This window comes from Lissotriton helveticus, chromosome 7 (assembly GCF_964261635.1).
Source record: "Lissotriton helveticus chromosome 7, aLisHel1.1, whole genome shotgun sequence".
Taxonomy (NCBI): domain Eukaryota; kingdom Metazoa; phylum Chordata; class Amphibia; order Caudata; family Salamandridae; genus Lissotriton; species Lissotriton helveticus.
The window spans coordinates 195,230,891-195,257,479 of NC_136068.1; the positions used below are offsets into that span (position 1 = coordinate 195,230,891).

Here is a 26,589-nt window from a genome sequence, read left to right on the forward strand (position 1 = left end):
GTGAATGGCAGGTTTTGAGGGTCACAAAAAGGAGAACGTGTAAGGGGTGATAAAAGGTTTTATTTGTAATATATATCATTTGTTGATGGTATCATGCTAATTTTAGGAATTGTGGTGTGTTCTAAGGTGATTGTCCCCTGTGGAAAAGCCTTTTGCTGGTATTTTATATGTTTGAGAGAAAACTATTTTCTCTTGATTTCCCCATAGATGTTATGGATGGTGCTCCAGAAGCTAAAATTAGAGCAAATTTCCCGTAAAACTGTCTTTCTCATCTATATGAAAATGAAGTCTGACAGTTCATTCCCTTGTGTTCTACTACAGCCTCCCAGAGTGTTCTAAAGAACAATGAGAGCTCTAACGGTGTTATTGATGACAAAAGTATGGCACACCTGAAGCCTTTTTGATTGATTCAAACTCGTAAAACTTAAAACATTTAATTTGGACAGGAACAAAATGAGGGGATTTAGTTTGTCATACAAATCATAGTTAGTGCCATAGAACGAAAAATTAGGATACATTTGAAGTGAGTTTTGAAATATCTTCCTCTTCTATTTCATGTAAAAATTCTGACATGCGGACTGAAACATGTAGACTGAAACATGCACTTTCAACTCATGCACTCATGCAGACTAAAACATACACTTTCAACACCAGCAGCAGACTGCCAGTTAACTCCCAGGTGATCAGCAGTTTTGCTACAGTGTTCTAATCAAGAGATACCAAAGGGGATGATGGACGGAGCGTTTGAGCAAATCAAACACTCTCCCCCAGTCAACTGATCTGGGTTTAATCCATCATCATTCTTTAGCTCACTCCACCACCCCAGTTCACAGTGTTTTTTATGAGCAACTAGATTGCTAACATTCTAAATTCATGCCAAAGGTGCGGCACGTATTAACGCCATCTTGATGGACTCACAGTAGAAAATCTAAAGCATTTTTCACTGAGGATGCGGCATATCAAATAAGTCTCCCAAGATGGGCACCGGAGAATAAAGAGTCCAAATATTGCACAAATATCACCCAAATGTAGCCCAAGTATAACCCAATGACAGAAGAGTGCAAAACACTAAATCATTTAGTTTGTTTGCAGTTTTGTATAGCGCAGACTTGACCTAAAGTTATAGGAGGGCTCTACATCAGCATTAGTTACATTACACAAAGACACATTCCTTTTGGTTTTCGGCATGGGGAGAATAAATGATTTGCCCAGAATCGCAGAATGTTGAGCTGACGCCAAAACTCAAACCTGGTTCCCAATTTGCAAGGTCTGCAGCTCTGGCTGTAATGCCACATCCTCTCCCTTTAGTGTAACATATAATCAAGTGATCAACTGGATACAAAAAATTAAGATAGCAAATTATTTAAAAGTGCTTTGTTGCTATTTGAGAACTCAAAAAATATGTCCTCATTTTAGTTGTTTAGAGCACTATCCGTGTCTATGGGAATTAGACCCTCTCATGGAGGAGTTGACCACGCTGTGCTGGTGGAATGGGCAGTGGCAGCACAACTGACCATGTAGGGCAGGGGAAAGGGGGCAGGGGCAACAAACCAACAATGCAGTACAGGCAAGAGAGGCTGTGACAATATAAAATACCATTGAGGGCAGAAGGATGATGCAGCGGCATTACAACCATACATGCCAAAAGACCCGATTCAGGCAGGAGAATCCCGAAGTTTTTAAACCCAAAAGGCCTTTATTTTGTCTCCTGTCTAAAATCTCCTCTTTTTCAATGTAGGTCAATGGGGAAAATCAATTCCCCAGTTTTTTTTCAAAATGTCCCTCTTGCCAAGTTCAAAATGTTGGCAAGTTTGGTACATTGGATTGGAGTTCAGGGGGAATGGGGTAGGGACATTGACGTGGATAAGAGACTGCAGGAGGAAGATGGGCAGGGGCACCAAAGTGACCTTACAGGGCAGGCGTCAGGGGTTGCAGCAGTACAATACATTACACAGGACAAGCGGAATGGCAGTGCAGCAAACGGACCATGGAAAGCAATAGGAAGGAACAGGCCATGCACATAGACAACAGAGAGTAGAGGGGAAAGAGGCAAGGGCAGCAAGCTGACGATAGCGGACAGACAGGAGGAGCAGTTGCAGCATAACAGACCATGAAGGGCAGGAGGGAGGGGGCAGGGGAACAACAGCAGACCAAACAAGCCAGGAGAGAGGTGATAGGGGTCTGTAAATGGAAAACAGAGAGCAGGGGGCAAGGCGGCAGGACAGGAGCAGCAAGCTGGCCATGCAGGGCAGGTGGGATGGGCACTGGAAGCACACCATACCATTGATGGCAACAGTGAGACTATAATGTCATACACAGATAAAATGGAGGGAAGGTGGGAGGGGGTCAGGAGTAGATAGGTGGGAGAGGCTGTTGCAGCACAGACGACCAAGCATGGCAAGCGGAAGGGTTAGTGGCAGCACAACAGCCATGGTGGGCAAAAGGGAGGGCCAGGGGCATGCACAAAAGACCATGGAGGACAAAAGGGAGGGGTTAGGAGTGGGGACAGAAAAAAGAGGACATGGGGAAGGGACTTCACAACAGACCAATGTGGGCAGACAGGAAGATCAGTTGCAGCACAACAGAGCATGGATGGCAGAAGGAAGTGGTGGCAAAATGGACTCTGGAGGACATTTGGAAGGGGATAGGTGCATGGAACTTGGAAAGGCAGGGTGGAGGTGGCAGGGACAGGCATTGGCCATCTGACCATGCTAGGGAGGTGGGAGGGGAAGTGAAACTCAACAAAACACTCAGCGTAGATAGGAGGGTGGCAGGTCCATGGAATATGGTGGGCAGAAAGGAGGGAGCAGGGGCATGCACACTTCCTGGGGACGTAGAGTAGGGACAGCAAGATAAGCACGGAGGCTAAGCAGGAGGACAATGATGCTGAATTGAATTGAGGAACGGAGGGCAGGAGGAGTGGGCAGGAACATTGAGCTAAATGGAAGGCAGTGGCAGCACATCATACAATGCAGGGCAGGAGGGAGGGTCTGGTGCATGGACTCAGACAGCAGAGGCTAGGTAGGAGGTGGATGGGGCAGCAAGCTAACTGTTTAGGGCAGGCAGGAAGGGCAGTGGCAGAACGACTGTCACAAATGGCTGTAATGAGGTAGCAGGTTCTTTGACAGTGGATGGCAAGGAGGAGGGGGGCAGGAGCAGCACGCTTGGGTTGGTGGGGGCAGCACAATGCCAGGCCAGACGTTCAACCCTGCCCCCACTGTGCATTGCGATGGGCATCTTACTTCACGTTAAAAAACCTTAGAAATTCCCTGAAAAAAAAAAAAAGGTACAGGGACATTATTGTTAGGAAATAAAATTGAAAAAACTTTAGAAATTCCCTGAAAAAAACAAAAGTTACAGAGACATTATCGTTAGGCTCAGATTTCACTCATACAAAACCAATGAAATTCAGCACTTAAAGTCAGCTGAGCTATCTATAACTTGCACCCCTGCAATGCACTGCTTATGACCTCACATATTACATCACGCGTGACATGGTCAGTGACATCACTCATGATATCTCAAATGACATCACTGATGACATCATCCACAAAATCACCAGAGCACCCACTCACATCCCCAAAGAACCTTTCATACATACATGACAAGAAGCACTGTACAAATCCTCTTCGATTGATTGACAGCATCTGTAAGTACATCATAGCTTTCACAGGGTTAATCAACAAAGGAATGAGCCTTTGTTGATTAGCCCTAGCGGTAGGGATCTCGCCAGTGCCCCCAGCACAGCTGCTATCTCTCAGCTATCTAACATGACCCCCAGGCCACAAGTGTCTCAGTGATGCCTCGGGGGGATGGGTACATTATTTCATGGTGATTGGCTACGGGCTCCTCAATGTTGCAGCCTCTCATAGACTGCGGGTGTAAGGCGGGTCTCAGTCATGGCTTCTCACAGCCACGCCCGTTGGTAAAATATATTTGTATCCCCAGGAGTAGGCCACTTGATCGCTTCAGTCGCACCAGCATGCACAGTGCCAGCGATAGGCTCCAATGGGGGAGGCCTCCGATATGCCATCCTGCAATATTCCTCAGTATGCTTTCGGCTGCCATGAGCAGACTCCCTGTCAGACTCCCTCCACCCTGTTCTCCTGTCTCCTCGGGCTATAGAGGCTCCAGATGCCAGCACAGAGCCAAACAGTAGCTCCACACCCACCACCAGCATCCAGGCTTGCCATTTCGGTGACCCGCAGCCTCACCAGCAGTCTCATCGAGATACCTCCAGGGCCCCCAGAAAATCACTGGCAATTGGGGCCGGTTCAACAAAAGGTAAAACCTGCAGATTACACAGGAAATTGAAGGATTATTGATGATTTATAGCTCCGCCGCAAGGCATCTCGGCAGGCCACACCCCCTGTCAGTGAAAGAGTTACTCAGCTTCTGGAACTGGCCCAACATTTTCTTTAGATGGAATTTCCCTATGAGCATTGCACGCTGATGCAGGTGAGAAAGCCAATGCTGGCGTAGAGGTTGAGCTGGAAGATGCAACGAATGACCAGCAGAATGTCATGCTAAATAGCCACGTTCTTCTTCAATGTAGTAGGTGGCAAAGAAAAGTAGAGTGATCACATACAAAAGGTCCACGACACCAAGGTTGCACATGAAGAGGTTCTGCATGTTCCACTTCCTCCAGTTCCTACACCGGTTCCACAAACTCAACCAGTTGCCTAGGATTCTGATGAGGAAGCTGATCAGATAAACAGCAGGCAGTTGAAGGCAAATTCCTAGTTCACCTGGCATTGTTGAGAACTTAGGGGCACTTTATCAAGGAATTAGCATAGGGCAGTGTCTTCTTGCAACGCTGCCCTACGCCAATGTGAAAGGGCAGGAATGCACAGTATTTATGAACTATGATGCATTCCTGTCCTGTCCCCCTGTGCAGGTGCATAATTTGCTGCCTAGCACCAATTCAGTTAACCTTGCTCCATAGTAGTGCAGATGTGTCTGCTTTGCATGCAGGATAGTTTTTGTGCAGGAAGGAACACCTTCCTGCACAAAAACAACCCAGAGAGGCGTTTTCCTTTGTCTATGTGTGCTGCAGAATGCATCACACATGGAAAGAGGAAAAAAGCAGGCTTGTTACGTATGCTCTGGGGAGGCGAAAGGTTTTGGCGCTGCCCCAGGCGTACATGCTCTCATAAATCTGGAGCAGGGTCAAAATCAATGGGTGTTGCATGGAAAAAAAACACCACAATGCTCATGGTGCAGAGTAAGGCAATGCAGTGACTTGCACTACTTTGTCTTACTCCATATCTCTTAGGCCATGCACAGCCATGTAGAGTGGCTTGCGTGGCCTCATAGATATGATTGAGAGTCTTTCTCTGCTGGAATATCAATAAAAGTGACAATCAGGTGGTGCAAGCTGCACGTAAATGAGGCCCTTAGATTCAAAATGACAGACATGAAATGTGATTCTGTCGAATTCCCAGCATTCATAATTTTTCGTTTAAACCTAAATGTAGCTGTGAGGGAAAGGGTTTTGATCCGATCCTTGGTACAGTGCTCATATTTTACATTCCTTTGCAAGCCGCTTACTTGAAAAACATGATTTATCAACAGCATGAAAATGTGCAGTGCAAAATGTTGAGTCTTTCAGGGAATGGAAAAAAGTTGCTGATAGCTCATCATTCTTTCTGTCGGTACTGCTTTCTTTCCAGCTCTTTAGTTTAGCGTTTAGAACGCTTTACATTAATGTCACAACATGTCGGCGAGTTACGTGGACTGTAAAGACAGCTTTGCACAAAGCCATAAGCTTCAAATGAAGTCTCTCAATCCAGTTTTCGCTTCAGTATGCTTAATCTTCTGCCTTTCTTGTCCCCCCTGGGTCCTAACATTGTCACTTGCTTTGTTCTTTTGTTCTTTCCAATCTAGCTCTGTCATTGAAGTGCTTCGCACATTCTGACCTGGCAACTTTGAAAAAATAGCCATACCGTAATCCTGTTTGATGAATGTGTAACAAGTGTTACATGGAAGTTATAGTAGGCTCAGATTTCACACCATGAAAACCAGTGAAATTCAGCAGTTATGGTTTCCTGAGTGAACTATACCTTTTGACCCTGCAATGCACTGCTTATGACCTCTCATATTACATCACTGATGACATGGTCAGTGACATCACTGATGACATTACTGATGACATCTCAAATGACATCACTGATGACATCATCCACAAAACCACTCACATCCCCACTCAAAACCACATACAACCTCCCATATAACCACTCGCACAGCCACACAACTGCTCACATATACATTCACAGACGCATGCAAGTACTCACACACCCACTCACTCATTCATAGAGGCACTCATACATCCATTTACTCACTCTCAAAGCCCCTTACACAACCACTCACCCATATAGCTATTCATACTTATTCTCCCATACAGCCCACTGGCAGAGTCACTCACACACCCATACACCCACTCATGCACCCACTCACTCACCAATACAGCCACTCACAAACCCAGTCATAGAGAAATACAGCCACTCAGATAGTGAGTCTCTCACCCACACAACTACTCACACACCTCCTCATACACCTATGCACGCACTAACACAACCTTGGACTCACCCATATAGATACTCACACATCCAGTCACTTACTCATACAGATAGTAACACATGTACTCGCTACCTAAACAATCACTAACACAAGTGCACACTCACCCATACAACTACTCTCATACTCATTCACTCACTCACCTATACACCCACTGACATGCCCACTCACTCATCCATAGAGACTCACACACCCTCTCTCTCCCTCATCCAGCCACTTAGACTCCCAGTTACCCACCTGTGAAGCCACTCACACAGCTGCTCAGTCACCCATACAGCCACTCACACACCCACTCACTTACCAATACAGCTACTCTCACAGCCACTAACGTAGCCATACACTCACACATCCTAATAGTTGCTCAGACACCCACTCACATACTGATACACCCAGTTACATGTAGTAGTCCCCCTCCTCTTTAAAAAAAACCTGTCCTGGGGATAGGGTACTCAGGGCCTAAAGTGGCTCAGGGAGGGGGGTCTTCAGCCCACCTCCCCTTTAACCCCTTTGCAGCACGGGTAATTCCCCCTGCTGTGATGGGGGGCGAGGGGCGCACACAGTGCCCCCAAGCTCATGACGAGCTCAGCTCCTCATGAGGCACAGTGCTCAGGTGCTCATGACGAGCTGAGATCGTCATGGCCACACCCGTTTCTATGGAACGCTCAGCACAGCAGGGAAATTATCCCTGCGTGTGAGCGTTCCACGGGCCATGACGAGCTCAGCTCGTCATGAGCACCTGAGCACTGTGCCTCATGACGAACTGAGCTCGTCATGAGCACCGAAAAGGTTAAAATATATTTGGCCCTGGAGGATGGGATCCCAGGGCCATATTAGGCATGAGGAAGGGGGCTGCACTGCCCACCTCCCCTTTTAATATCTATCTATCTATATTTTATATATATATATATATATATATTTTTTTTTTTTTATTTTTTTTGATGCAATGTGGTCTCGCAGCAGGATCGCTCTACAGCGGGTGTCGGCGTTGGGCCAGACCAATGGCCAAAAACAATTTTTTCAACAAAGGACGCCGCACTCAGCAACTTCAATCCACAAATTTTATTCCAGTGCGCAGTCTAACACCAACGCGTTTCAGCCTGTCGGCCTTGCTCCGAAATTAAAAAAAAAAAAAAAAAAATTAAAAAAAATAATATATATATATTTATATATATATATATATATATATATATATATATATATATATATATATATATATATATATATATAGATATATAGCATGCCGCTGTCTTGCTAACCTCTGGCCTCATCCACCCAACAGAGCCGGTGCAGAGTACTGGGAGCAAGACCCACTTTAAATGAATCGCCGTCTTCTGTGTATATCATCCCACACAGAAAGAAACTCGAGGGATTGTAGTCATCAAAAAGATTTAATACAAGGCTGACGCCTTTCTGCCTTCATGGTCTTGCTCACAAGCCATCTTTAAAAAAAAAAAATATATTAGATGTGCTCTTTTTGAACTCTACGCCACCATAAACGTAAACAACAAACTGAGAACAATAAATGAGTCTGGGTATAAAAAGAATTGAATTTACATATAAAACATTTCATACCAGTAAAGCATTTGTAATATATGTGAAAATATAGCCGTAATCCCACATGCATCTAAATAAAGTTAAAGTTCTCTGTTCTGGAAAGGAAACACACCATGGGTGTCTTGACTAAGTCAGTGAGCAGGAGTGGTCACATGTATGTCAATCAGAAGTAGGCTCTGCAAGTAAATAAAACAACCCAACTCATGCACATTGACACTAACAAGATTGTTGGATTACAAAAGCAGATTGACCAAACAAATATGCAAAGGAAAACTCGTTTTCATAAGTAATAATGCATTTCAAATGATTCTACTTGGGATTACGACTACACCGCACTGTGTGCATGCAGTGAAACTCTCATGAGAAATACACCAAAGACTATTATAAAATAGCAACTAAGAACAGAATACTCTGTGAAAACTTGTCCATAGAGACACTATTTGCTTACAATAACCAGGGCCTAAAAGTGATAGAGATCATATTGCCTGCAGCCTTCATATTATGGTGAAAACTTTACAGATAGTGTATCTTCTGAACCAAAAGAAGCATATGTACATAGTTTAATACCTGGTGCACACAGTATTCAATGTTATGTAGAAATGATCATGCTGTGATGCTAGTATGCAGTAGGGAGAATCTTTCCCTGGTGCAAATTTTTCCTGCAGAGCCAAAAAACTTGTGTGGAACATGCTGAACACAAGTCATCATCTGTCACATACACACAAGGTTACTCGCCAATGCAAAGATATATAACATGTTCATCACCTCTACACAGCTATGATGTATTAGGAGCACATGCGTTTTGTAAACACTTACACCCATTGACTTAATGCAGGCTGTACACAATTAGGTAGAGAAGTAATACAGTAGTTATACACCACTATGATAACTATAAAAAGGGAATATCACCTGGTAAATCCAGGCCAGCACAGTAATTGCCCCATTCTTTGGCATCTAAATCAAAATTGCATAGCACTAGTGGGTAGTTACCGCACAGTACTGGTACTTGTGTGGAGTTTGTACTTCACCAGTTCTGTTCAACTTGTAATCAGGACGATGGTGGGCTACTTAAAGTGGCACGATTCAAGAAGGATTGATGGGGTGGGGGAAATGCTGGTGTAGAGAGGGATATTACTTTTCTTTTGTTGCTTACTTAATTTAGAATGCATTCTTCTTGTTCTGTGCAACTTAGAGAACCATTCTATGTTTAGGAAGGCTCCTAAAATGAATCTATTTTAGTGATTATTTCCATTTTATTTTATGTTGTTAGCCAGTAGCCTTAGAGCATTGGTTGCACTTTATAAGCAGGGCTCCTGGCTTTAATGTATTTCTTTTATAACATTTCCGTATGTATTTATCCATATTTTTTTTTTACCATTTTATTGGTATTTTAATAAACACGTATTTATACTTTGATGCTCTCCATAGTTCGGCATATTAAGTAGCCAAATATAACAAGTCAATATATTTAGAATACTCAAAGATGTGGTAAAAGATGCCTGTATTTAAAGACATCTCATCCAGTTTTTAACTCTCCATGTTGTGTATCTGCACAGAAATTGTCTTGTTGTATGTGAAAGACAGCATGGAAAATCACACACAAGAAGCCCAATTTTTCTGCATTTTTCCACATTTCCAAATATATTCCTGCAGGAAACACAATGTATTCTCTCTTTTTTTCTGTATAAATCAGTAAAAATGGAAAACTAGGAGCCTTGTTAACATCTCAACTCATATTTTACATGTATAGGTTTTCAGTATATTTATTGGATACCCCCAAGCATAAACAACAGGGCTGGTAGCAATTTTAGAAGAAATCAAGCAGAAATTATGATGATGGAGCATTGTTACATGAGGAAAAACCACCTAACCTATGAGTAGAATGAGAGACAGCTGAGTTGGTGACGCCTGATCGTAAAACGTATGTCTAACCAGAGCCAGACCTCTGCTGCCTAAAGAAAACGCCTGTATGATCTATTTCCCAGAATGCATAATAAGTAGGGCTCCCGGTGTTACCGTTTGTTTTCTGCATAAATGAAGCTGCTATGGGTATTTTTCCACGTTTATTTTACTGATAAATATATACTCACATTTGAATGTCCAAAATGTTTCAGCAGTATACAGTGCAATAGCGTTGTCTGAAAACACTTGGATTGTAAAATAGCATAAGTAACTGTAGATCTGCACTTAATTCAGCTTCATCAGGAAATATGTTGTTTTTTTTCATCTCCCTTACCTTACAATCTGTACACTTATTGACCTGGCACTCATAATTGACAGTATAAAAAAACATTCAGAGAAGACCTATTTTTCGTATTTTTCTGTATTTAAAAATAAATACAGACAGGGAAATGAATAGTTTTCTGTCTGTATTTATCTGTAAAAATCAGTAAAAACTGGGAGCCCTAATAATAAGGCAGGTGTACAATTTGCTTTAATCTACGGCCTGTGTGGATTTTCTCCGGAATAGTGTATAAGAAGAGGAAGTTCATCTGCACTACCGTTGTGAAAAGCATTGCGCGCTGAGTCCTGTCTTTTCAAACTTGTATAATTTGGCAGCAAAATGCTTCTAAATTCTTATTCTGCTGTCAAACTAAGCCTTGGTCTGTCAAAAACAGCATCACTTCAATATTGTGTATAATACGCTATCAGTGCAAAAGCACTGCACTGTGAAAGCACAGCAGTGTGCACTACTCGTCCCAGTGTTACAATGGCAAACCATGTTGTCTGCCTGGCGTCTGCCCCATTTAACACCTTGGCTGCGGCTGGAATTCCGCGCCAGTGCTGACATTCCTATGGCGGGCGTGGTCATGACGGCTCCCAGCCGTCATCAGCACACACCCACCGTGACTCATGATGGCTCAGCTCCGGAAGGGTTAAAGTTGTCCCTTTCTGTACCCAGACCCGGCTAATTGCTGTAAATAGTATGGACGATTAGGAGAATATGGTCATTCTCAAAGGAATTTTGGAAAAATTCATAACAAATGTTGCATTCTATAATGCACCTTGCACCTGCAGAACTTAAATCCAACACATACTTTAGCAGATTTTACACTTTGTGCACTGTAGGATTCAGAACAGAATTGAAAGAGTAGCTGTTGTAGTTATCGCATTTGCTATCAGGAGACATGAATTCTGTTGCAGTGACCTCTTTGCAGGATATTGTCCTTCAGTCACACAATCTAGGAGTAAAGGAGCTTGAAGGAATACTTCTATCCTTTGTAGACAGGAGCACAATTAGTTGCAGTTATTTCAAGTCAACTGCCTTTATTTATTTTTCTTTAGACGTAGTGGAGGTGGCAATGTCATCTTATATGAGACCTGCTCAACGTGGGGTCCTAAGAGCAACTATTTTATTTTAATTTAGAATTGTACAGTTTCATGGCAGAGTAATTAACAAGTGGTAATATTGCCCATCGTAATGGCATTCACTTATTCAATCTCAGGAACAATGGAAGATGCATTTGGAATAAAACATGAAACTTGCCAGTCACACATCCCAAAATCAGGTATGTTAACCGACTAAAGTAAATATTCTGAGATTGGTGCACATATGTTTCAACGTCCCGATGAGCAGATTGCAAACATGCTTTTGGGTAACAGTTGGAAAGAATGCCCTTTTTGAGGATGGAATAAAATTGTTTCAAGAGCTCACAGTCATTTCACAGAAGGAATTTTGGGAGATTTGGCAAAAAAGGGTTATTGCTTTGTAATAACTTGGTGAAAATTGGCTTAAAGTGCTTTGTCATGAAATCTGTAGAAACTGCCTTTTAGTTGTCAAATGACTCCTTGCCTTTTATAAAGATATTTGTCAGTAGACTATACACATTGTCAAATCTATTATATAATATGTGTTTTGTTATCCTATCAGGTATGACAAATATGTTTAAAATGTGCAATATATCGCTCAATTATTATGGCATTGGTTCTAAGGTTTGTTCCGCGTCATTGCTTGAAGTGTTAGCCCTACCCCCTATGGTTGACCTGATAGCCCTCCCTGAAGTTCGGGTCCAGGTGTCCCTGCATTATAATATATCAATATAGAGCACTCTCAAAGCAGTCAAACAAGACCGCCAATCACACAACCACAATAAACACATTAACAACCACACTCAAACAAATAACATTGCAAACTCCCTTTAGTGATGCAAGATACCCAAATAAAGCCACCCTCTAAAAATGTACTGGATTAACATATAACCACAAATGTGATGGTGTTTTGCCTCAGCCACTTGACAAAACAGTTCAGTATTTTGTTTCATCTATAAATACCAGTGTGCCCAGTTTTCATAATCTTAGCATGGTTGTAGATCCACCGGGCAAGATGATGTAAAGGGTATGTCTTTGGCTGACTTCCTGTCACCTCAAAACTCGAATAAACTTAAAAAATGTGTCTATGGTAATAAAAGGTTTAGAAAAACACATGACTTTTATGAATAGTAAGTGAAGGCAATCACAAAAAACACATTACACAGATAAAACGTATACGCAAGGTTTAAGTATTTGCTCCACAGGCGGCAGTTTTAAAAAATATTTTTGAGTGATTCAGAAGTAAGAACATCAGCAATGCAGTTTTCATTTACTGTCTTACATTTTATTATTTAAAGAATAACTGTCCCTGAAATCATTTCGTTGCTTTATATCTCACCAGCATGTTCTTTTCTGGCACTTCAAGGAGCGCCATGCGTAAAAATAGGATATGGTAACATTGTATGGGTTTGTGTACATATATGTTACCTGTGAACATTGGTATGGCTGCCATAAAAACTGGCCCAATAATAGGCGAAAAGCAATAAGTAGTGCGCCAACTGTGCTGATTAACAGAACACCGATATTAGCTATAGGAGTGCGGGATGACCAAGCAAAGGAGGTGGACATATTTAGTTGTGACTGCACAAATTTGAGACTCAAAATCCATATTCTGCATTACTTGTGGCTGTCTTTTCAAACTGTTCATTTTGAGAAATTTCCTTCACCTCTTTGGTGATTCAGAATGCTCTGTTGTGGAAGCATGGGCAAGAAGTTGAGGTAAGCTCTATTTCTAAATTAAGACACACTTTGAGTGGAAGCCAAGCAGATGAAGATTTCCTGACAAATTACTCCTTATGCAAAATATCAAATTGTTCGTCAACAGCAAATGTCTTCATTTTAATTATTTCTGAAAACTAATTCACCTTTCCCACCTTCATAAAAAACATGTTTGCAGGAGCTTCTTCTAAATTTTCCAAATTTGCACACAAAGTTTTCGTTGGTTACTCGGTACACCAGGGGATTGATGGCACTGTTCATGCAGGCCAGGCCGCGGGTCACCAGGTAGGTGACGGAGATGTTCTTCAAAGTCTGGGTGCATCTTCCTTCAAGTAGCCACAACCTACTCACCAAAATAAGATTTCGAAACAAGTGATATGGGAAGAAACAGATTGAAAATAAAACCATCACAATAATCACCAGTTGTATGCTTCTTTCTTTCAAAGCGGGGTCTAAATTCTTATTTTTCCGCAAAACTACAAGCACATGGGAATAACAACCAATAATTACCAAAAAAGGAATTAAAAAGCTTATTACGGTCACGGTCAAGCTATAGGGCAAGTACTCTCTCAGGCTCTCGGTGACAGTGGAATCGTAGCAGCGGATGCTATTGTCGTCTGTTTTCGTGAACAGTAAGTCAGGTAAGATCTGCATGATCACCCAAATCCACACAATAGTGCTGACGATGAAAGAGTGACTCAGCTTCTGGAACCGGCCCAGCATTTTCATTGGATGGACAATGCCTACATAGCGTTGGACGCTGATGCAGGTGAGAAAGCCAATGCTGGCGTGGTGGTTGACGTGGAAGAGGCAACGAGTGACCCTGCAGAAGGTCAAGCCAAAGAGCCAGGTTCCTTTTTCGATGTAGTAGGAGGCGAGGAAAGGTAGAGTGATGACGTACAACAGATCCGCGACACCAAGGTTGCACACAAAGACGTTCAACGTGTTCCACTTCCTCCAGTTTCTACTCAGGTTCCACAAACCAAGCCCATTGCCCAGGACACCAACCAGGAAGACAGATAGGTAAACAGCAGCAAGGTATGGAAGGAAGTTCTTGTTCATCTGGCATTCTGGAGAGCTCATGTTCGAGGTAAGAGAGGTGGTATATGATTCCGTCAAATTCCCAGCATTCATCATCCGTGGTGGATTCAACCTAAATGCAGCTCTGCAGAAAGGGACACGAGGATCCGATCCTTGGTTGAGTGCTCGTATTTTCTACTCCTTTGCCAGCCCCTTGCTTGTAAACATGATTCATCCACAGCATGAAAATATCCCGTGCAAAACGTCGAGTCTTTATAGCGAATGAAAAAATAGTTGCTGAAATATTGCAGCGCTCGCTGTTTGTCGTCGTTTTTGTTGGTACTGTTTACTCTCCAGCTCTTTAGTTTCGCTTTGAGAAATCTATACATTAATATCACAACATCACAACTTCAGTAAACACGGCGCTGCGAAAGCCATAAACTTCAAATGTCACTTATCTGTCTCGCGCGCGAGTTTTATCTTCCTTTCAGTCAATGTTCTGCCTTCCCTGTTCCCCCTGGGTCCTAACATTGTCGCTTGCCGTGTTCTCTCATGAAGTGCTTCACGCATGGCAATCTTGATTGAGAAAATGCATACAGTGTAATCCTGAATCAGATTGTCAGGTGGCAGAGCGAATTTACGAATGTATGAATTGGGTGTGTAAATAAAAAGTGCAATGAAGTAACCTCTGCGTGTCTTGTATACATAAATGCACGTCCATTATATATATATATATATGTGCCTATAAATATATATATACACATGTGTGTGTGTATATATATATATATATATATATATATATATATATATATATATATATATATATATATATATATTGGGTGTGAATTATATAAATACATATAACCAGGAAGTGTTGCCAGCCATCTTGGGACCAATATACATGATAGCATCCTATGGATTGTAGTGAATGGCTGGTTTTGAGGGTCACAAAAAGGCGAACGTGTAAAGGGTGATAAAAGGTTTTATTTGTAATATATATCATTTGTTGATGGTACCATGCTAATTTTAGGAATTGTGGTGTGTTCTAAGGTGATTGTACCCTGTGGAAAAGCCTTTTGCTGGTATTTTATATGTTTGAGAGAAAACTATTTGCTCTTGATTTGCCCATAGATGTTATGTATGGTGCCCCAGAAGCTAAAATGAGAGCAAATTTCCCGTAAAACTGTCTTTCTCATCTATATGAAAAGGAAGTCTGACAGTTGATTCCCTTGTGTTCTACTACAGCCTCCCAGAGTGTTCTAAAGAACAATGAGAGCTCTAACGGTGTTATTGATGACAAAAGTATGGCACACCTGAAGCCTTTTTGATTGATTCAAACTCGTAAAACTTAAAACATTTAATTTGGACAGGAACAAAATGAGGGGATTTAGTTTGTCATACAAATCATAGTTAGTGCCATAGAACGAAAAATTAGGATACATTTGAAGTGAGTTTTGAAATATCTTCCTCTTCTATTTCATGTAAAAATTCTGACATGCGGACTGAAACATGTAGACTGAAACATGCACTTTCAACTCATGCACTCATGCAGACTGAAACATACACTTTCAACACCAGCAGCAGACTGCCAGTTAACTCCCAGGTGATCAGCAGTTTTGCTACAGTGTTCTAATCAAGAGATACCAAAGGGGATGATGGACGGAGCGTTTGAGCAAATCAAACACTCTCACCCAGTCAACTGATCTGGGTTTAATCCATCATCATTCTTTAGCTCACTCCACCACCCCAGTTCACAGTGTTTTTTTATGAGCAACTAGAGTGCTAACATTCTAAATTCATGCCAAAGGTGCGGCACGTATTAACGCCATCTTGATGGACTCACAGTAGAAAATCTAAAGCATTTTTCACTGAGGATGCGGCATATCAAATAAGTCTCCCAAGATGGGCACCGGAGAATAAAGAGTCCAAATATTGCACAAATATCACCCAAATGTAGCCCAAGTATAACCCAATGACAGAAGAGTGCAAAACACTAAATCATTTAGTTTGTTTGCAGTTTTGTATAGCGCAGACTTGACCTAAAGTTATAGGAGGGCTCTACATCAGCATTAGTTACATTACACAAAGACACATTCCTTTTGGTTTTCGGCATGGGGAGAATAAATGATTTGCCCAGAATCGCAGAATGTTGAGCTGACGCCAAAACTCAAACCTGGTTCCCAATTTGCAAGGTCTGCAGCTCTGGCTGTAATGCCACATCCTCTCCCTTTAGTGTAACATATAATCAAGTGATCAACTGGATACAAAAAATTAAGATAGCAAATTATTTAAAAGTGCTTTGTTGCTATTTGAGAACTCAAAAAATATGTCCTCATTTTAGTTGTTTAGAGCACTATCCGTGTCTATGGGAATTAGACCCTCTCATGGAGGAGTTGACCACGCTGTGCTGGTGGAATGGGCAGTGGCAGCACAACTGACCATGTAGGGCAGGGGAAAGGGGGCAGGGGCAACAAACCAACAATGCAGTACAGGCAAGAGAGGCTGTGACAATATAAAATACCATTGAGGGCAGAAGGATGATGCAGCGGCATTACAACCATACATGCCAAAAGACCCGATTCAGGCAGGAGAATCCCGAAGTTTTTAAACCCAAAAGGCCTTTATTTTGTCTCCTGTCTAAAATCTCCTCTTTTTCAATGTAGGTCAATGGGGAAAATCAATTCCCCAGTTTTTTTCAAAATCTCCCTCTTGCCAAGTTCAAAATGTTGGCAAGTTTGGTACATTGGATTGGAGTTCAGGGGGAATGGGGTAGGGACATTGACTTGGATAAGAGACTGCAGGAGGAAGATGGGCAGGGGCACCAAAGTGACCTTACAGGGCAGGCGTCAGGGGTTGCAGCAGTACAATACATTACACAGGACAAGCGGAATGGCAGTGCAGCAAACGGACCATGGAAAGCAATAGGAAGGAACAGGCCATGCACATAGACAACAGAGAGTAGAGGGGAAAGAGGCAAGGGCAGCAAGCTGACGATAGCGGACAGACAGGAGGAGCAGTTGCAGCATAACAGACCATGAAGGGCAGGAGGGAGGGGGCAGGGGAACAACAGCAGACCAAACAAGCCAGGAGAGAGGTGATAGGGGTCTGTAAATGGAAAACAGAGAGCAGGGGGCAAGGCGGCAGGACAGGAGCAGCAAGCTGGCCATGCAGGGCAGGTGGGATGGGCACTGGAAGCACACCATACCATTGATGGCAACAGTGAGACTATAATGTCATACACAGATAAAATGGAGGGAAGGTGGGAGGGGGTCAGGAGTAGATAGGTGGGAGAGGCTGTTGCAGCACAGACGACCAAGCATGGCAAGCGGAAGGGTTAGTGGCAGCACAACAGCCATGGTGGGCAAAAGGGAGGGCCAGGGGCATGCACAAAAGACCATGGAGGACAAAAGGGAGGGGTTAGGAGTGGGGACAGAAAAAAGAGGACATGGGGAAGGGACTTCACAACAGACCAATGTGGGCAGACAGGAAGATCAGTTGCAGCACAACAGAGCATGGATGGCAGAAGGAAGTGGTGGCAAAATGGACTCTGGAGGACATTTGGAAGGGGATAGGTGCATGGAACTTGGAAAGGCAGGGTGGAGGTGGCAGGGACAGGCATTGGCCATCTGACCATGCTAGGGAGGTGGGAGGGGAAGTGAAACTCAACAAAACACTCAGCGTAGATAGGAGGGTGGCAGGTCCATGGAATATGGTGGGCAGAAAGGAGGGAGCAGGGGCATGCACACTTCCTGGGGACGTAGAGTAGGGACAGCAAGATAAGCACGGAGGCTAAGCAGGAGGACAATGATGCTGAATTGAATTGAGGAACGGAGGGCAGGAGGAGTGGGCAGGAACATTGAGCTAAATGGAAGGCAGTGGCAGCACATCATACAATGCAGGGCAGGAGGGAGGGTCTGGTGCATGGACTCAGACAGCAGAGGCTAGGTAGGAGGTGGATGGGGCAGCAAGCTAACTGTTTAGGGCAGGCAGGAAGGGCAGTGGCAGAACGACTGTCACAAATGGCTGTAATGAGGTAGCAGGTTCTTTGACAGTGGATGGCAAGGAGGAGGGGGGCAGGAGCAGCACGCTTGGGTTGGTGGGGGCAGCACAATGCCAGGCCAGACGTTCAACCCTGCCCCCACTGTGCATTGCGATGGGCATCTTACTTCACGTTAAAAAACCTTAGAAATTCCCTGAAAAAAAACAAAAGGTACAGGGACATTATTGTTAGGAAATAAAATTGAAAAAACTTTAGAAATTCCCTGAAAAAAACAAAAGTTACAGAGACATTATCGTTAGGCTCAGATTTCACTCATACAAAACCAATGAAATTCAGCACTTAAAGTCAGCTGAGCTATCTATAACTTGCACCCCTGCAATGCACTGCTTATGACCTCACATATTACATCACGCGTGACATGGTTAGTGACATCACTCATGATATCTCAAATGACATCACTGATGACATCATCCACAAAATCACCAGAGCACCCACTCACATCCCCAAAGAACCTTTCATACATACATGACAAGAAGCACTGTACAAATCCTCTTCGATTGATTGACAGCATCTGTAAGTACATCATAGCTTTCACAGGGTTAATCAACAAAGGAATGAGCCTTTGTTGATTAGCCCTAGCGGTAGGGATCTCGCCAGTGCCCCCAGCACAGCTGCTATCTCTCAGCTATCTAACATGACCCCCAGGCCACAAGTGTCTCAGTGATGCCTCGGGGGGATGGGTACATTATTTCATGGTGATTGGCTACGGGCTCCTCAATGTTGCAGCCTCTCATAGACTGCGGGTGTAAGGCGGGTCTCAGTCATGGCTTCTCACAGCCACGCCCGTTGGTAAAATATATTTGTATCCCCAGGAGTAGGCCACTTGATCGCTTCAGTCGCACCAGCATGCACAGTGCCAGCGATAGGCTCCAATGGGGGAGGCCTCCGATATGCCATCCTGCAATATTCCTCAGTATGCTTTCGGCTGCCATGAGCAGACTCCCTGTCAGACTCCCTCCACCCTGTTCTCCTGTCTCCTCGGGCTATAGAGGCTCCAGATGCCAGCACAGAGCCAAACAGTAGCTCCACACCCACCACCAGCATCCAGGCTTGCCATTTCGGTGACCCGCAGCCTCACCAGCAGTCTCATCGAGATACCTCCAGGGCCCCCAGAAAATCACTGGCAATTGGGGCCGGTTCAACAAAAGGTAAAACCTGCAGATTACACAGGAAATTGAAGGATTATTGATGATTTATAGCTCCGCCGCAAGGCATCTCGGCAGGCCACACCCCCTGTCAGTGAAAGAGTTACTCAGCTTCTGGAACTGGCCCAACATTTTCTTTAGATGGAATTTCCCTATGAGCATTGCACGCTGATGCAGGTGAGAAAGCCAATGCTGGCGTAGAGGTTGAGCTGGAAGATGCAACGAATGACCAGCAGAATGTCATGCTAAATAGCCACGTTCTTCTTCAATGTAGTAGGTGGCAAAGAAAAGTAGAGTGATCACATACAAAAGGTCCACGACACCAAGGTTGCACATGAAGAGGTTCTGCATGTTCCACTTCCTCCAGTTCCTACACCGGTTCCACAAACTCAACCAGTTGCCTAGGATTCTGATGAGGAAGCTGATCAGATAAACAGCAGGCAGTTGAAGGCAAATTCCTAGTTCACCTGGCATTGTTGAGAACTTAGGGGCACTTTATCAAGGAATTAGCATAGGGCAGTGTCTTCTTGCAACGCTGCCCTACGCCAATGTGAAAGGGCAGGAATGCACAGTATTTATGAACTATGATGCATTCCTGTCCTGTCCCCCTGTGCAGGTGCATAATTTGCTGCCTAGCACCAATTCAGTTAACCTTGCTCCATAGTAGTGCAGATGTGTCTGCTTTGCATGCAGGATAGTTTTTGTGCAGGAAGGAACACCTTCCTGCACAAAAACAACCCAGAGAGGCGTTTTCCTTTGTCTATGTGTGCTGCAGAATGCATCACACATGGAAAGAGGAAAAAAGCAGGCTTGTTACGTATGCTCTGGGGAGGCGAAAGGTTTTGGCGCTGCCCCAGGCGTACATGCTCTCATAAATCTGGAGCAGGGTCAAAATCAATGGGTGTTGCATGGAAAAAAAACACCACAATGCTCATGGTGCAGAGTAAGGCAATGCAGTGACTTGCACTACTTTGTCTTACTCCATATCTCTTAGGCCATGCACAGCCATGTAGAGTGGCTTGCGTGGCCTCATAGATATGATTGAGAGTCTTTCTCTGCTGGAATATCAATAAAAGTGACAATCAGGTGGTGCAAGCTGCACGTAAATGAGGCCCTTAGATTCAAAATGACAGACATGAAATGTGATTCTGTCGAATTCCCAGCATTCATAATTTTTCGTTTAAACCTAAATGTAGCTGTGAGGGAAAGGGTTTTGATCCGATCCTTGGTACAGTGCTCATATTTTACATTCCTTTGCAAGCCGCTTACTTGAAAAACATGATTTATCAACAGCATGAAAATGTGCAGTGCAAAATGTTGAGTCTTTCAGGGAATGGAAAAAAGTTGCTGATAGCTTATCATTCTTTCTGTCGGTACTGCTTTCTTTCCAGCTCTTTAGTTTAGCGTTTAGAACGCTTTACATTAATGTCACAACATGTCGGCGAGTTACGTGGACTGTAAAGACAGCTTTGCACAAAGCCATAAGCTTCAAATGAAGTCTCTCAATCCAGTTTTCGCTTCAGTATGCTTAATCTTCTGCCTTTCTTGTCCCCCCGGGTCCTAACATTGTCACTTGCTTTGTTCTTTTGTTCTTTCCAATCTAGCTCTGTCATTGAAGTGCTTCGCACATTCTGACCTGGCAACTTTGAAAAAATAGCCATACCGTAATCCTGTTTGATGAATGTGTAACAAGTGTTACATGGAAGTTATAGTAGGCTCAGATTTCACACCATGAAAACCAGTGAAATTCAGCAGTTATGGTTTCCTGAGTGAACTATACCTTTTGACCCTGCAATGCACTGCTTATGACCTCTCATATTACATCACTGATGACATGGTCAGTGACATCACTGATGACATTACTGATGACATCTCAAATGACATCACTGATGACATCATCCACAAAACCACTCACATCCCCACTCAAAACCACATACAACCTCCCATATAACCACTCGCACAGCCACACAACTGCTCACATATACATTCACAGACTCATGCAAGTACTCACACACCCACTCACTCATTCATAGAGGCACTCATACATCCATTTACTCACTCTCAAAGCCCCTTACACAACCACTCACCCATATAGCTATTCATACTTATTCTCCCATACAGCCCACTGGCAGAGTCACTCACACACCCATACACCCACTCATGCACCCACTCACTCACCAATACAGCCACTCACAAACCCAGTCATAGAGAAATACAGCCACTCAGATAGTGAGTCTCTCACCCACACAACTACTCACACACCTCCTCATACACCTATGCACGCACTAACACAACCTTGGACTCACCCATATAGATACTCACACATCCAGTCACTTACTCATACAGATAGTAACACATGTACTCGCTACCTAAACAATCACTAACACAAGTGCACACTCACCCATACAACTACTCTCATACTCATTCACTCACTCACCTATACACCCACTGACATGCCCACTCACTCATCCATAGAGACTCACACACCCTCTCTCTCCCTCATCCAGCCACTTAGACTCCCAGTTACCCACCTGTGAAGCCACTCACACAGCTGCTCAGTCACCCATACAGCCACTCACACACCCACTCACTTACCAATACAGCTACTCTCACAGCCACTAACGTAGCCATACACTCACACATCCTAATAGTTGCTCAGACACCCACTCACATACTGATACACCCAGTTACATGTAGTAGTCTCCCTCCTCTTTAAAAAAAACCTGTCCTGGGGATAGGGTACTCAGGGCCTAAAGTGGCTCAGGGAGGGGGGTCTTCAGCCCACCTCCCCTTTAACCCCTTTGCAGCACGGGTAATTCCCCCTGCTGTGATGGGGGGCGAGGGGCGCACACAGTGCCCCCAAGCTCATGACGAGCTCAGCTCCTCATGAGGCACAGTGCTCAGGTGCTCATGACGAGCTGAGATCGTCATGGCCACACCCGTTTCTATGGAACGCTCAGCACAGCAGGGAAATTATCCCTGCGTGTGAGCGTTCCACGGGCCATGACGAGCTCAGCTCGTCATGAGCACCAGAGCACTGTGCCTCATGACGAACTGAGCTCGTCATGAGCACCGAAAAGGTTAAAATATATTTGGCCCTGGAGGATGGGATCCCAGGGCCATATTAGGCATGAGGAAGGGGGCTGCACTGCCCACCTCCCCTTTTAATATCTATCTATCTATATTTTATATATATATATATATATTTTTTTTTTTTTTTTTTTTTTGATGCAATGTGGTCTCGCAGCAGGATCGCTCTACAGCGGGTGTCGGCGTTGGGCCAGACCAATGGCCAAAAACAATTTTTTCAACAAAGGACGCCGCACTCAGCAACTTCAATCCACAAATTTTATTCCAGTGCGCAGTCTAACACCAACGCGTTTCAGCCTGTCGGCCTTGCTCCGAAATTAAAAAAAAAAAAAAATACATTTTAAAAAATAGTATATATATATTTATATATATATATATATATATATATATATATATATATATATATATATATAGATATATAGCATGCCGCTGTCTTGCTAACCTCTGGCCTCATCCACCCAACAGAGCCGGTGCAGAGTACTGGGAGCAAGACCCACTTTAAATGAATCGCCGTCTTCTGTGTATATCATCCCACACAGAAAGAAACTCGAGGGATTGTAGTCATCAAAAAGATTTAATACAAGGCTGACGCCTTTCTGCCTTCATGGTCTTGCTCACAAGCCATCTTTAAAAAAAAAAATATATTAGATGTGCTCTTTTTGAACTCTACGCCACCATAAACGTAAACAACAAACTGAGAACAATAAATGAGTCTGGGTATAAAAAGAATTGAATTTACATATAAAACATTTCATACCAGTAAAGCATTTGTAATATATGTGAAAATATAGCCGTAATCCCACATGCATCTAAATAAAGTTAAAGTTCTCTGTTCTGGAAAGGAAACACACCATGGGTGTCTTGACTAAGTCAGTGAGCAGGAGTGGTCACATGTATGTCAATCAGAAGTAGGCTCTGCAAGTAAATAAAACAACCCAACTCATGCACATTGACACTAACAAGATTGTTGGATTACAAAAGCAGATTGACCAAACAAATATGCAAAGGAAAACTCGTTTTCATAAGTAATAATGCATTTCAAATGATTCTACTTGGGATTACGACTACACCGCACTTGTGTGCATGCAGTGAAACTCTCATGAGAAATACACCAAAGACTATTATAAAATAGCAACTAAGAACAGAATACTCTGTGAAAACTTGTCCATAGAGACACTATTTGCTTACAATAACCAGGGCCTAAAAGTGATAGAGATCATATTGCCTGCAGCCTTCATATTATGGTGAAAACTTTACAGATAGTGTATCTTCTGAACCAAAAGAAGCATATGTACATAGTTTAATACCTGGTGCACACAGTATTCAATGTTATGTAGAAATGATCATGCTGTGATGCTAGTATGCAGTAGGGAGAATCTTTCCCTGGTGCAAATTTTTCCTGCAGAGCCAAAAAACTTGTGTGGAACATGCTGAACACAAGTCATCATCTGTCACATACACACAAGGTTACTCGCCAATGCAAAGATATATAACATGTTCATCACCTCTACACAGCTATGATGTATTAGGAGCACATGCGTTTTGTAAACACTTACACCCATTGACTTAATGCAGGCTGTACACAATTAGGTAGAGAAGTAATACAGTAGTTATACACCACTATGATAACTATAAAAAGGGAATATCACCTGGTAAATCCAGGCCAGCACAGTAATTGCCCCATTCTTTGGCATCTAAATCAAAATTGCATAGCACTAGTGGGTAGTTACCGCACAGTACTGGTACTTGTGTGGAGTTTGTACTTCACCAGTTCTGTTCAACTTGTAATCAGGACGATGGTGGGCTACTTAAAGTGGCACGATTCAAGAAGGATTGATGGGGTGGGGGAAATGCTGGTGTAGAGAGGGATATTACTTTTCTTTTGTTGCTTACTTAATTTAGAATGCATTCTTCTTGTTCTGTGCAACTTAGAGAACCATTCTATGTTTAGGAAGGCTCCTAAAATGAATCTATTTTAGTGATTATTTCCATTTTATTTTATGTTGTTAGCCAGTAGCCTTAGAGCATTGGTTGCACTTTATAAGCAGGGCTCCTGGCTTTAATGTATTTCTTTTATAACATTTCCGTATGTATTTATCCATATTTTTTTTTTACCATTTTATTGGTATTTTAATAAACACGTATTTATACTTTGATGCTCTCCATAGTTCGGCATATTAAGTAGCCAAATATAACAAGTCAATATATTTAGAATACTCAAAGATGTGGTAAAAGATGCCTGTATTTAAAGACATCTCATCCAGTTTTTAACTCTCCATGTTGTGTATCTGCACAGAAATTGTCTTGTTGTATGTGAAAGACAGCATGGAAAATCACACACAAGAAGCCCAATTTTTCTGCATTTTTCCACATTTCCAAATATATTCCTGCAGGAAACACAATGTATTCTCTCTTTTTTTCTGTATAAATCAGTAAAAATGGAAAACTAGGAGCCTTGTTAACATCTCAACTCATATTTTACATGTATAGGTTTTCAGTATATTTATTGGATACCCCCAAGCATAAACAACAGGGCTGGTAGCAATTTTAGAAGAAATCAAGCAGAAATTATGATGATGGAGCATTGTTACATGAGGAAAAACCACCTAACCTATGAGTAGAATGAGAGACAGCTGAGTTGGTGACGCCTGATCGTAAAACTTATGTCTAACCAGAGCCAGACCTCTGCTGCCTAAAGAAAACGCCTGTATGATCTATTTCCCAGAATGCATAATAAGTAGGGCTCCCGGTGTTACCGTTTGTTTTCTGCATAAATGAAGCTGCTATGGGTATTTTTCCACGTTTATTTTACTGATAAATATATACTCACATTTGAATGTCCAAAATGTTTCAGCAGTATACAGTGCAATAGCGTTGTCTGAAAACACTTGGATTGTAAAATAGCATAAGTAACTGTAGATCTGCACTTAATTCAGCTTCATCAGGAAATATGTTGTTTTTTTTCATCTCCCTTACCTTACAATCTGTACACTTATTGACCTGGCACTCATAATTGACAGTATAAAAAAACATTCAGAGAAGACCTATTTTTCGTATTTTTCTGTATTTAAAAATAAATACAGACAGGGAAATGAATAGTTTTCTGTCTGTATTTATCTGTAAAAATCAGTAAAAACGGGAAACTGGGAGCCCTAATAATAAGGCAGGTGTACAATTTGCTTTAATCTACGGCCTGTGTGGATTTTCTCCGGAATAGTGTATAAGAAGAGGAAGTTCATCTGCACTACCGTTGTGAAAAGCATTGCGCGCTGAGTCCTGTCTTTTCAAACTTGTATAATTTGGCAGCAAAATGCTTCTAAATTCTTATTCTGCTGTTAAACTAAGCCTTGGTCTGTCAAAAACAGCATCACTTCAATATTGTGTATAATACGCTATCAGTGCAAAAGCACTGCACTGTGAAAGCACAGCAGTGTGCACTACTCGTCCCAGTGTTACAATGGCAAACCATGTTGTCTGCCTGGCGTCTGCCCCATTTAACACCTTGGCTGCGGCTGGAATTCCGCGCCAGTGCTGACATTCCTATGGCGGGCGTGGTCATGACGGCTCCCAGCCGTCATCAGCACACACCCACCGTGACTCATGATGGCTCAGCTCCGGAAGGGTTAAAGTTGTCCCTTTCTGTACCCAGACCCGGCTAATTGCTGTAAATAGTATGGACGATTAGGAGAATATGGTCATTCTCAAAGGAATTTTGGAAAAATTCATAACAAATGTTGCATTCTATAATGCACCTTGCACCTGCAGAACTTAAATCCAACACATACTTTAGCAGATTTTACACTTTGTGCACTGTAGGATTCAGAACAGAATTGAAAGAGTAGCTGTTGTAGTTATCGCATTTGCTATCAGGAGACATGAATTCTGTTGCAGTGACCTCTTTGCAGGATATTGTCCTTCAGTCACACAATCTAGGAGTAAAGGAGCTTGAAGGAATACTTCTATCCTTTGTAGACAGGAGCACAATTAGTTGCAGTTATTTCAAGTCAACTGCCTTTATTTATTTTTCTTTAGACGTAGTGGAGGTGGCAATGTCATCTTATATGAGACCTGCTCAACGTGGGGTCCTAAGAGCAACTATTTTATTTTAATTTAGAA

General features: G+C 42.8%; 1 long non-coding RNA gene and 1 pseudogene across 1 annotated transcript in view; one reads left to right on the forward strand and one right to left on the reverse strand.

The window, feature by feature from the left end:
- LOC144766700 (uncharacterized) overlaps nucleotides 1-26,589 on the forward strand; it is a 282,073-nt gene that overhangs the window by 132,091 nt on the left and 123,393 nt on the right. The window lies entirely within an intron of this gene.
- LOC144766697 (P2Y purinoceptor 1-like) lies at nucleotides 13,301-14,295 on the reverse strand (annotated as a pseudogene).